This window comes from Xenopus laevis, chromosome 4L (assembly GCF_017654675.1).
Source record: "Xenopus laevis strain J_2021 chromosome 4L, Xenopus_laevis_v10.1, whole genome shotgun sequence".
Lineage (NCBI taxonomy): Eukaryota > Metazoa > Chordata > Amphibia > Anura > Pipidae > Xenopus > Xenopus laevis.
In genome coordinates this window covers 142392339-142405475 of record NC_054377.1, presented here as the reverse complement: position 1 = coordinate 142405475, position 13137 = coordinate 142392339, and positions in this window count along the sequence as shown.

Sequence of the window (13137 nt, the reverse complement as noted above, 5' to 3'; positions counted from 1 at the left end):
TATACATGATGATATAGATCATGCAATGCCATCACGTTATGATGATATTTATGCACAGTACATCTACAATCTGTGTGTATGTCCTGTAGCAGATATAAAAGAGGCATTCAAAGACACAGACCAAGGCATTTCTTATAAAAGCCTTGCACATTCAGGCTAATGGTGAATTTGACTTCACAAACTGTCCTCTTTCATTCCTTCCCCAATGTTAAAAGCTGAATTTTCTCATACTTGCTACAAAATACATCAGCGACTGAAGAATATAATGAAAATGACAAAAAATAATATGATATCAAGTTGCAAGACTCTTCAGGGCAGCTGTAATTAACTTTGCATAATACGATCAAATTGATGGTTGGAAACGTGTTTCTCCGCAACTAGGGGAAGAATTATTTTGGGCTCTCGTTAGGTACGGTACATTTAAAACACAGCTTACAAATGATTGGCATTTTAAAGAGATCATCGTCATCTTTAGTTTGACTCTGATCGTCTTAATCTCCTCTGCTATTTGACCAAAGATATTACCGGTCAAAGTTTCAAATCGTTTTTCCTAGTTACTAAATTTTTTGAATGACAGAGAAGGATGCAGGTTAGAAAATAAAGAGCAAAAGTAATAATTAAAAAAAGGCTTCTCCAGTTTCGTTCTTTAATGTTCAATTCAAATTTTTCATTTATAAAAAGCCTCCAACTTTTATTATGACTGCAGTGTAGCATCATGTTTTCATAACACTCATTTTAAAAATAAATTGTTTCATTAAAAAAATATATTTTCATTTCAAAAAGGCTAAATTTAGCAAAGCATGCAGGTTAAAGAGGAGATATTACTGAAGAAAAGAACCTTTAATTCTATTCTTCAGTTAATTCAAAATTTTCATTCAGAAAACGCCTCTAATATTTATTGTATGGCATATGTGTGGCATCATGTTTTTATAAAAAATTTATATATTTAAAAAGAATCTCAGATCCATTCTTTAATGTTCAATTTACATTTTTTATTTAAAAAATGCCTCCAATCAGGCATTTAATTTGGGATCATGTTTTAATAATCCCCTTTTTTAACAATTTTTTTAATTTCTATGAATTATTTTAAAACGTTAAAATTAGCTAAGAAATGTGGATAAAGAATGAAAAACTTGTTTTTTTAAAAAAAAATCGCAAGTTCTGTTTAAAATTTTAATAAAATGTTTTAATTTAGAAAAGGCCTTTGATATTTACAGTATTACTGCTGCAGCTTTCATTCAGCATTATATTTTCATAATCCTCAGTTTTTTTTACATAGTACATTTCAAAAAAGCTAAAATTAGCAATGACGTTCTTAAAATGAATGAGTTTATTTTGCCCCCCTATTCCCATCTTAAAATTCAGGAAAGAGCTTAAACAGTAAACATCATTTTTTATTGTGACCTCATTTAAAAGGCATCATTTTTACGAGTGTAATTGAGCTAATGTACGTAGAAACGCAAAGCACATAACATAAAATGTGATTATTATTTTTTTTCCGACAGTGTAAAATTAGGGAAAGATATTAATTAGAAATATTCAGGAGCAGAGAGATTATTCATAGCTAGAAAAAGGGGGTGGAAAGCAAGAAAATTTGTCCCTGCGGGTAATTTGAAATAAAATAAAACACATTAATTTGTGGTGTGTACTTGCAAATAAAATAAAATGTAATATGTTTAGAATCAATTAATTTAAAAAGCATCGCTTAATTAACAAAAAAAAATGCACTTTAAATATATCTCCCGTTTCATCACCCGAACCAAGCTCAATAATTAGACGATTCAGAACTGTAAGTAAAATATTAGATCATTTTAATTCTGTTTTGCAAATTTTATGACTGGTTTTAGATCTCTAAACAGCAGCAGTTGATAGTAGAGTGTAGATATGCAGAGCATTAATCCTATTGGCTACTGTACATGCTCCATCTCTTTTTCATACAGTTGCACAGCATTAATACTTTAAATTACTTTGCATGCTCTATCTCTTTCTCACTCATTTGCATAGCATTAATCCTATTGGCTACTGTCCATGCTCCATCTCTTTTTCATACAGTGCCATAGCATTAAAGGAAAACTATACCCCCAAAATGAACACTTAAGCAACAGATAGTTTATATCAAATTGAATGACATATTAAAGAATCTTACCAAACTGGAATATATATTTACATAAATATTGCCCTTTTACATCTCTTGCCTTGAACCACCATTTCGTGACTCTATCTGTGCTGCCTCAGAGATCACCTGACCAGAAATACTACAACACTAACTGTAACAGGAAGAAGTGAGGAAGCAAAAGGCAGAACTCTGTCTGTTAATTGGCTCATGTGACCTTACATGTGGTTTGTATGTGTGCACAGTCAATCGTACGATCTCAGGGGGCGGCCCTTATTTTTTAAAATGGCAATTTTCTATTTATGATTACCCAATGGCACATACTACTAAAAAAGTATATTATTATGATAATGGTTCATTTACATGAAGCAGGGTTTTACACATGAGCTGTTTTACTCAGTATCTTTTAATAGAGACCTACATTGTTTGGGGGGTATAGTTTTCCTTTAATCCTATTTGCTACTGTACATAAACCATCTTTTTTTTACATACAGTTGCATAGCATTAATCCAATTGGTTACTGTACATGCTCCATCTCTTTTTCATCTGATTGCATATCATTAATCCTTTAAATCACTTTGCATGATCAATCTTTTTCTCACTTATTTGAGTAGCATTATTCTATTGGCTAATGTACATGCACCATCTATTTCTCACTCATTTGCATATCATTAACCCTCTTGGCTATTGAACGCACTCCATCTTTTTTCACTCAATTGCATGGTATTAATCCTACTGGACTCTGTTTATGCTCTGTCTCTTTCTTGGGGATTTGCCTATTATTAATCCTATTGGCTACTGTACATGCTTCATCTTTTTTCCACTCAGTTGCATAGCTTTAATCCTATAGGCTACATTGCATGAGCCACCTCTTTCACACTCATCTTAGTAGCATTAATTCACCTGGTTACTACAAAATGCCCTGACTTTTGATGCTCCATCTCTTTCTTGCTCATTTGCATATTATTCATCCTATTGGCTACTGTACATGCTCCATCTTTTTTTCATACAGTGGCATAGCATTAATCCTATTGGTTATTGTACATGCTCCATTTCTTTTTAACCCAGTTGCATAGCATTAATCCTTTAAATTACTTTGCATGCTCAATCTCTTCTGCACTCATTTGCACAGCATTAATCCTATTTGCTACTGTATATAAACCATCTTTTTTTTTACATACAGTTGCATAGCATTAATCCAATTAGCTGCTGTACATGCTACATCTCTTTTTCATCTGGTTGCATAGCATTAATCCTTTAAATTACTTTGCATGCTCAGTCTCTTTCTCACTCATTTGAGTAGTATTTAACTATTGGTACTGTACATGCTATATCTTTTTCTCACTCATTTGCATATCATTAATCCTCGTGGCTATTGTACGTGCTCCATCTTTTGTCACTCAATTGCATAGTATTAGTCCTACTGGACTCTGTTCATGCTCTGTCTCTTTCTTAGTGATTTGCATATTATTAATCCTATTGGCTACTGTACATGCTCCATCTCTTTTCCACTGAGTTGCATAGCTTTAATCCTATAGGCTACATTGCATGAGCCACCTCTTTCTCACTCATCTCAGTAGCAATAATTCACCTGGCTACTACAAAATGAACAGACTTTTTAATACTGATGGCTATTGTGCAAGCCTCAACTTTTTCTTGCTCATTTGCATAGCCTTAATACTATTGGCTACCAATCAGTGAGGCTGGAACAAGTAATACATATAGCCCATGAATACAGCACTGCCTGCAATCCACAACACTGTGTTTATTAGGAACAGGGCACAACGTCCCCTATTTTGAGCAACAGTGAAAAGCTGTGATAGATCCCTGTATTTACCGCCTTCCGTGTGGCAGGGGGTAAGGACGGAGTTGTATCAATTAAATAAATATGTAGAGATAAATATAAATATAGCAGTGCTGGGGATTGGGAGTTGCTGGGGCTTTATTACAATTTAAGGGTGAACCAAAGGACCAATTGAGCATATATCCTTTGCGGTACCAGGTGCTACACTGGGTGACCCACGCCTTCCACAGGGGTCATAAAGTTACATGGAGAAACTACCAGTGGCACACTAAAATTGAAAACGTGCAAGGTTTATTCAACCCAAAAACATACAGAAAAAAGGCAACGTTTCGGGCCACCCGGGCCCTTTGTCAAGTCCGGACCCGGCCCTTCATCAAGTCTGGGTAAAGGGCCCAGGTGGCCCAAAAGGTCGCCTTTTTTCTATATGTTTTTGGGGTGAATAAACCTTGCACTTTTTCAATTTTCAGTGTGCCACTGGTATTTTTCTCCATGTAATCATAATTATACACTGAGGGGCAAATGTATCAAGGGTCGAATATCGAGGGTTAATTAACCCTCGATATTCGACTGGGGAATTAAAATCCTTCGACTTCGAATATCGAAGTCGAAGGATTTTGCGCAAATAGTTTGATCGAACGATCAAAGGAATAATCATTCGATCGAACGATTTAATCCATCGATCGAAGGATTATCCTTCGACCAAAAAAAGTTAGCCAAGCCTATAGGGACCTTCCCCATAGGCTAACATTGACTTTGGTAGCTTTTAGGTGGCGAACTAGGGGGTCGAAGTTTTTTCTTAAAGAGACAGTACTTCGAACATCGAATGGTCGAATAGTCGAACGATTTTTAGTTTGAATCATTCGATTCGAAGTCAAAGTCGTAGTCGAGGTCGAAGTAGCCCATTCGATGGTAAAAGCAGCCAAAAAAAACTTCGAAATTCGAAGTTTTTTTTCTTCTATTCCTTCACTCGAACTTAATGAATGGGCCCCATACTGTAAATGTCTACAAGCAGTACAAATATTATACAATGTTGTTACAAAGGAGTAAGGTTCATGAAATAGGAGAGAATACCATGAAAAGGAGAGAAATAAGAAAAAAAGACAACATAACAAAGTTGATATGAAGAGCACTGGATATGCAACATGAATGCTAGACAATGAGAATTATATGGATGATGGTGAAGAGCAAAATGCCAGAGCAGCAGTGGGAGACAGTGTGGTAAAGGGTGGATCCTAATACACCACATACTGTATGTGAAGGAAATGCAAATATAGAGCAGTGTTATTGACTAGAGAGCACCACCCCTTCTTACCACACTATTTCCACAAATGGTAGATCTCGCCAGTTAAGCAGATGTACTTACTCCTTTGTACTGAATAACTGCCACAAGGTGGCCATAAGAATACTGAGGTATCTTTAGTTCAGTAGGAATTGGAAAAAGAAGATATAATAAGGTCTAGCAAAACTATACCAACCAATCAGATGTTAAATGCCGCAGGTGAATATACCTGGTTCAAACTGTAACACTTTTTATGACATTTGTCCATTTGCCTTATGAAGAACTATTTTATGGTACTCCAGTAGACTAGGATTATTATAGATGACAATTTTATGGAAGACAGCAACACTAGGATAATATGGAGACTGTAGCGTATATTCAGGTTGAAGTCCCATCTTTGGCCAGGAGCCTCCTCATCTTACAGCCTTGTTAGAAATGTACCCTGCTATAGTCATGTACTTTCTCCTGGAGGGGGGTGCTTTACACTTTGAGAACCCTTGCATGATGGCAAAATGGTGACACTTTATATCTGTGATTCCTGACCTGCAGAACTTCAAGGCAAGGGGTGCTGGGCATTGTATTAGCTGTAAATCCGTTGGTCAGACATTGCACTTTATTATGGACCCTGCTGCCATACAGACACACAAGAACACTCACACATGCATATTACATTTCTGTATATTGTTTACAGCACCTTAACACTTGGCCTTGCACCTTCCCTTCACACCATTTTAATAGGCCAGGAAGAAAGCAGTCTCATCTTGTTTGTTATGAACAGAACGACAAGCTAAGGGTTAGCCTATTGCACATTCAGCGTTATCTCCTTATTTGCTGCCATTGCAAGATATTGATTGTTTTTAGAATAACAGTTTATAGTTGTAATTGTAGCAGAATCCAACGTGGGCGTCATAAATCAGTCTAGCAGGATTTTATGTTCCACTTAAGTGCATCTCTATTAGAAGCCTCAGAGGATTGTGCAAAATATTAAAGGATTAAGGGGAACTATGCTCGATCTTTGTGGTTATTTTCCATTGACTAGTTCGTACAGTATAGAGGTGAGCTTAATGAGTTCCAAAAAACATCCCTTGTCTAAATATCTACACAGGTATTAAGTGGCGTTTGGCTCCTTCAGCTCAATCACTCTCCATAAATGTCAATGAAATAGTCCATAAAAAAACCACTGTCGGGTTAAGCAATATGGCAGCCCTATTCATAGTAAGTAAAGGTCTAAAAACATTAAACCTCACATTTCACTGTCATATATACATTACTACTTTGCTCGGATGGGGTTCTGAGTTTGATTCCAACCAGGACATTATCTGCATGGTTTTTTATGTTCTCCTTATGGTTCTTTTCAAAATCCTAATAGTAGGTTTATTGGCTCCTGATGAACCTGGTTTTATTCAGGGCCTCTTTAAGCTACCAGCAGGCCCAGGGGTCCCCAATGCACTAAGAATTTTGTAAAAGCAAAACCCTCGGGCACATAAACTTCAATTTTATATCAAGGCAGGCAGTGAAAATAGTAATAATAGTCTTCACCTACTGAAGTAGACATGGTCCTCAGGTTCTGCCCCAGACCAATAGACCATGTCTGGGAACAGATACATGACAAAATGGGGGTGCTACAAGAAAAAAAAGAAATTTAAATATCTATGCTAGAGATGTTCCAGTTGATTAAAGTGAGGGGTCTGCCATCTCTGGTGGGATGCTTCTGTAAAGCAGATGAAAACTCTGCTTGTGGACCCTAGACAATTATACCCTTTGCCCCTGATTCAGTTGTATATTTGCGTGGTATGAAGCACATGGCATAATATAATAAATCATGCCAGGTCTAGTAACCCATAGCAACAAAAACAGCAGTATGATAGCAAACAACAGGGTTAGTAGAAGGGGTTCAAACGTCACAACTTTGTTAATTTACCCCAACAACATTTAAGTGTTACCCCTAATCTCTTGCACACTGTGGGGCTCATTTATCAACAGATTTGCAATAATTTCAACTTGGATGAATTCAAATCATTCCTAAAAATTGTTGCGATCTTTGAAAAATATCTAGATTGCTTTCCTTTACTAAGTCCAAAACCATAATTATCATCACTTAACAAGATGCATTAAAGCACATATAATGCAAGTTACCTAATCATTTTACCCCAAGAATAAAGGAAATATATCATTACAGTCTAGAGAGTCGTTCTACCGTCCCTGCTGTAGGTAACTATGGAGTGTTAAAGCCTCATCCTCATTTCCGAGGGAAAAGCAAAACTATAGTTGTAGAACATTTGCAAATGCCAATATTACACACAACACTGAGAGTAGTAGTAGTGCAATAACTAATTAAGGATGACTTGGTATCTTCTGCAACAATATATAAAGCATCGCTATAATGCATAAACATAAGGCATCTAACCGAGCAATCCCTGAGTTCATTAGCAATGGGTTGGGGTGGAATAAAATAGATGAGAGACTTACTGTATTACAGGTAGATGTAGAGTTGACCTGCTCTCTGTGCGGGCTGGTGTGCTCTGTATTGCAGTCCACTTACATACTGACAGCAGTGAATTGATCAGGAGCTCACTGACTACCTGGTGCTAGATTTGTCTAAATGCCAGCACCGTCCAATTTATTGCAGAGGGGATTTGCAAACAACATTAGTTGAGAGAGATATTTAAAATCAACTCAGCACTTGCAATGCTTCCTAAGCATTAAAAAAACAATAACATATATTAACCTCTTCAGTCAAGCGCTGGCTTGGGCTCTGCCTTGCAATTTGTTCTCCATAGAATAAGAACTTTTATGCAGAATACTTGGTAGCTGGGGTTTTTAGGGTCAGGGGTTTTGGTAATTGGGGGCTCCATGCAGAAAAACTACTAAAATAATATCCAAACATAAAAACACTACATTGTTTTGCCAGCAGAATGGATTCACTTTATTTTAGATTATTATCAACTACATTGTACTTATATTGCCTTATTATTACAGTTATGGGACCTGTTATTCAGAATACTTAGGACCTGTGTTTTCAGGATAAATAATCCCTCTGTAATTTGGATCTCCATACCTGAAGTTGACTAAAAAATAGTTTTAACATGAGTTAAACCCAATATAATTATTATGCATCCAATAAGGATTTATTAGTTGGGATCAAGTACAAGGGGCTGTTTTATTATTACAGAGAAAAAAATAAATAATTTCAAAAAACGAGAATTATTTCATTAAAATGGAGTAGGTCTTTCCAGATGACTTGAAGGCATCCATTCCGAATATTCATAAGAGACTTTTTACAGTGAGAGCTGTGAAGATGTGGAATTATCTCCCTGAATCAGTGGTACAGGCTGATACATTAGATAGGTATAAGAAGGGGTTGGATGGTGTTTAGCAAGTGAGGGAATACAGGGATATGGAAGATAGGTCATAGTACAAGCTGATCCAGGGACTGGTCCGATTGCAATTTTGGACTCAGGAAGGATTTTTTCCCCCTCTGAGGCAAATTGGAGAGGCTTGAACTTGATGGACATGTGTCTTTCTTCAACCTAACTCATTATTTTACTATGTACTATGTATGAGTCTATGGGAGATAACCTTCTTGTAATTTGCAGGAAATCTGTGGTTGACTGTGAGGATTATCAGATTGATGCGCTAGCATTTTTCCTGTGAAAGTTGATGGGGGTTTACTCATTAAATGCCCCTCGGCTTGCCTAAGGTGTCCTTCTAACTTGGTCTGGCACTGATTGAGAAGTTATATAGGCTTATGGTGAAAATAAAAAAGGACTAATATGAATGTTCTTACACTGCGGTCACTAGGGTCTGAGCCCTCTGGGACTCTAGTCTAACCTTGGGTACTAGTCAAGTACATTCTTGCCTCAATTGTTCTACCATTATCATCAGATATATTGGAACTAAGGATGCACCGAATTTTAGGATTATGCCAAATCCCGAATCCCTTGTGAAAGATTTGGCAAAATACCGAACCAAATTGCAATTTGCAAATGATCTTAATTTTTAATACATTTGTGATTTTGCATTATTTACAATATTTGTCCTTGAATTGAAACTGTCATTACTACTGCTCAAGTATTTAAAAACCCATTAGGATTGTTTTGCCGCCAACAATGATTGGTGCAGCTTAGTTATTATCAAAAACAAGGTGCTGTTTTATTACAGACAATTACAGACAACGAACATCAGTCAAAAATTAGGAATTGTTTGGTTCAAGGGTTGGTGACTTCTAGTATGAAGTAGGCAACAGAATTCTAAGACAATTTGCAAATGATCTTAATGTTTAATATATTTGTGATTTTGCATTATTTACAATATTTGTCCTTGAATTTAAACTGTCATTATTACTGCTCAAGTATTTAAAAACCCATTAGGATTGTTTTGCCACCAACATTGATTGGTGCAGCTAAGTTATTATCAAGAACAAGGTGCTGTTTTATTACAGACAATTACAGACAACGAACATCAGTCAAAAATTAGGAATTGTTTGGTCCAAGGGTTGGTGACTTCTCGTGTGAAGTAGGCAACAGAATTCTAAGACAATTTGCAAATGATCTTAATTTTTAATATATCTGTGATTTTGCATTATTTACAATATTTGTCCTTGAATTTTAACTGTCATTACTAATTACCAGGGAGCAGTCAAATGGAAAAGAAATAGGAGGACTGTTGCAAAGAGAAATTTAAAATAAAAATAACAATAAAATTGAAGTTGCATAGTTAATGTGTCAGAATTTTCAGCTCTAGGCTGGGAAGAGCCAGAATAGAAAGGCCAATAATTCAGAACTCATATAAAATAATGAAAAACAACTGAAAAGTTTATTTTAATAGGTCCATCTGTGCTAAATGTTAATGTAAAGAAATTTCACTTTCAATAGCACTCTATAGAATGAGTAAACCTGTAGATTGGAGTTTCCTGAATAACATGGCAATCCCATATCTGTAGTAAAATCTGAAACTATTTATAAAGAGTCCATTATATCAAATGTTTCAATCTCATCAAAACTTCTGTTTCTTCTGCAGATCAAGATTTTTTTTTTGGTATTCTTAAAGGCATTTCCTCGCTGAAAAAAAATTAGGAGCTGAAAGCAATCAAAAGTGCGTTTGAACAGAAATCTTTGTAGAACTTTTACTCAAATGTGTTGATAATGGCTGGGTTTCCTCATCGTTAAATTTATAGGACTCTCATGTAATACAAGAAAAGGCATGTGACAAAGATTAATATCCTAAAAAAAAGCCATGTAAAACTTTCTGCAACATTTCTCATTGTGAAATATGTAGGGAAAAAAATAAAATTTAAAAATTTTGAGAAATCTGCTTCCAAATATCACTGTAGTAATTCTACTTCAAAAGTGTAGCTTCAAAAATAATTTGTTGAGTGAGAAGGAAGTGAAATAATTGTCTATATCAATTTGTAAGTTTCAATATTTTTTTGAAATCTCATAATTTAAAGAGCATTTTAATAATTCTGACAAAATTGTTATAAAATGACAAAATATTGCGACTCTATTTTGTTAAAAATAATTAATCTGTTCTTCCATGAGAATAAAAGTGCCAGGAAGATGATCACTGTTGCTCATCATTAGGCCCCCCAACAGTACTGGGCCATCCAGCAGTCGCAGTGTCCCATTCCTCTGTTGTTATATCTATGTTAAATCCGTTTAATGGAGAGCAACATCTTTATTGGATGCTGGGATCACTGGCCCAAACAACTAGATAGCATTTTAAGTTTTACTTTAAAGGGGGACAGGATAGAAAGGCAAATTATTAGGGCTAGTCCACATGAGGAGATTCTGGGAGATTTTGTCGCCTGGCAACTAATCGCCTCGTCTTTTGAATGACTAAGTCGCTCAAAAGACGAGGCGATTAGTCGCCAGGCGACAAAATCTCCCCGAATCTCCTTGTGTGGGCTTACCCTTAAGGCTATAAGTATACTTCCATATGTAGTATAATAAGGTCAAAAATCAAATACAATCAGCTGTTTGTTCATGGTTTATTGACTTTTGAAAAATAGGCACTTCAAACATATTTATCCTGCATGCTTTTAGATTCCTTTTCTATAAGCTTTCCTTGTGAAAGTGAAGGCTATTCAATTTACCCTAGAAAAAAAAAGTGGTGGGGGTGTTGTGTAGAAAAATCAATCCAACCAATGTTATTGTTTGAAGAAATGCCTAAAAATGTCTTCTTATTAAAATAACAACATTGTATAAGCTTTTTATCCTCTCCACCTTGGAGGATGTTGCCAGTTTTTTTCAGTTGTTTATTTAAGTTGTTAAGGTTTTATTTCATTTTTTTAAATCTTTCTTTATTGTTTTCAAAAAAACAGAGTGGAAATAAAAGGATACAGAAGACAAAATGGGGAAAAAGGGGGAGGGGGTGGTACAAAGTCCAGTCAACAATTCTTTTAATCCAAGAATTATATATATATATATATATATATATAAGTAGGTTTACAACATGTCATTTCTATGACTTTAATAGCCATTCACCCATTGACCCATTAATTGTATATCTAGCTTAAACCACTCTAACTAATCTAAATTTGAAATCCCATATATATTTCAGTTTAAAATTCTCTAGCCATGGTTTCCATGTTTCTGTACTGGATTAAATTATTATATTTGGGGTGAGTTAATGTTTTATTTGATTGAATAAGTTTATATATTAGGGATAAAGGTCTTTCTGGCAATTTCTGTGAATCCAAAAGATTCTCCCATTCTGTGGGCTGGTAGGGATGTCGCGGACTGTTCGCCCGCGAACTAATTCGCGCGAACATCGACCGTTCGCGTCCGCCGAATGTTCGCGAACGTCGCGCGACGTTCGCCAATTTGGGTTCGCCTTAGCTGGCGCTTATTTTTGCCCTCTCACCCCAGAGCAGCAGATACATGGCAGCCAATCAGGAAGCTCTCCCTCCTGGACCACCCCCACACCCCCTGGACCACTCCCCTTCCATATATAAACTGAAGCCCTGCAGCGTTTTTTCATTCTGCCTGTGTGTGCTTGGAAGAGCTAGTGTAGGGAGAGAGCTGTTTAGTGATTTGAGGGACAGTTGATAGTAACTTTGCTGGCTAGTAATCTACTTGATACTGCTCTGTATTGTAGGGACAGAACTCTGCAGGGATTTGAGGGACAGTGAGTTTAGGTTAGTTAGCTTTGCTGACTAGTAATCTACATTCTACTGCAGTGCTCTGTATGTAGCTGCTGTGGGCACTGCTTCTGATCTCATCTGCTGACTGCTGTAATAACCCAATAGTCCTTGTAAGGACTGCTTTTATTTTCTTTTTTGTTTTTTTACTTTGCTACTATAAGAGCCCAGTGCTATTAGTCTAGCTGTGTTGGGGAGTGGGACTGGTGTGCTGCTCCTCCTAGTAGTTCACCACTACCAGCACCAACCAGAGTCAAAATTGTTACAAAGTATCTTATTTGCACCTGTTAGCTGTTCTGAGCTCTCTGCCAAAAGCTAATTAAGTTAGAAACTGTTTTTTTTCCTGGCTGTTCAGTTCAGAGAAAAGAGGGACTGGTGTGCTGCTCCTCCTAGTAGTTCACCACTACCAGCACCAACCAGAGTCAAAATTGTTACAAAGTATCTTATTTGCACCTGTTAGCTGTTCTGAGCTCTCTGCCAAAAGCTAATTAAGTTAGAAACTGTTTTTTTTCTGGCTGTTCAGTTCAGAGAAAAGAGGGACTTTCCAGTACAAAAGAGGGACAGGGGGTTGAGTGGTCAAAAGAGGGACAGTTGGGAGGTATGCAAGTGCCACCTAGCTGTGTGAGCTTTTTCACATTCTGTCTAAATAACAATAATAATTCCGTGTCCGTAAACATCACCTGAGTGATGTTTTTACAGCAGCAATAATATATTCCGTACCCACTACTGTATACGTTGCCCTTGCAGGCATTGTTTGCCCAGTCTTTAACTAAGTGCCACCTAGCTGTGTGAGCTTTTTC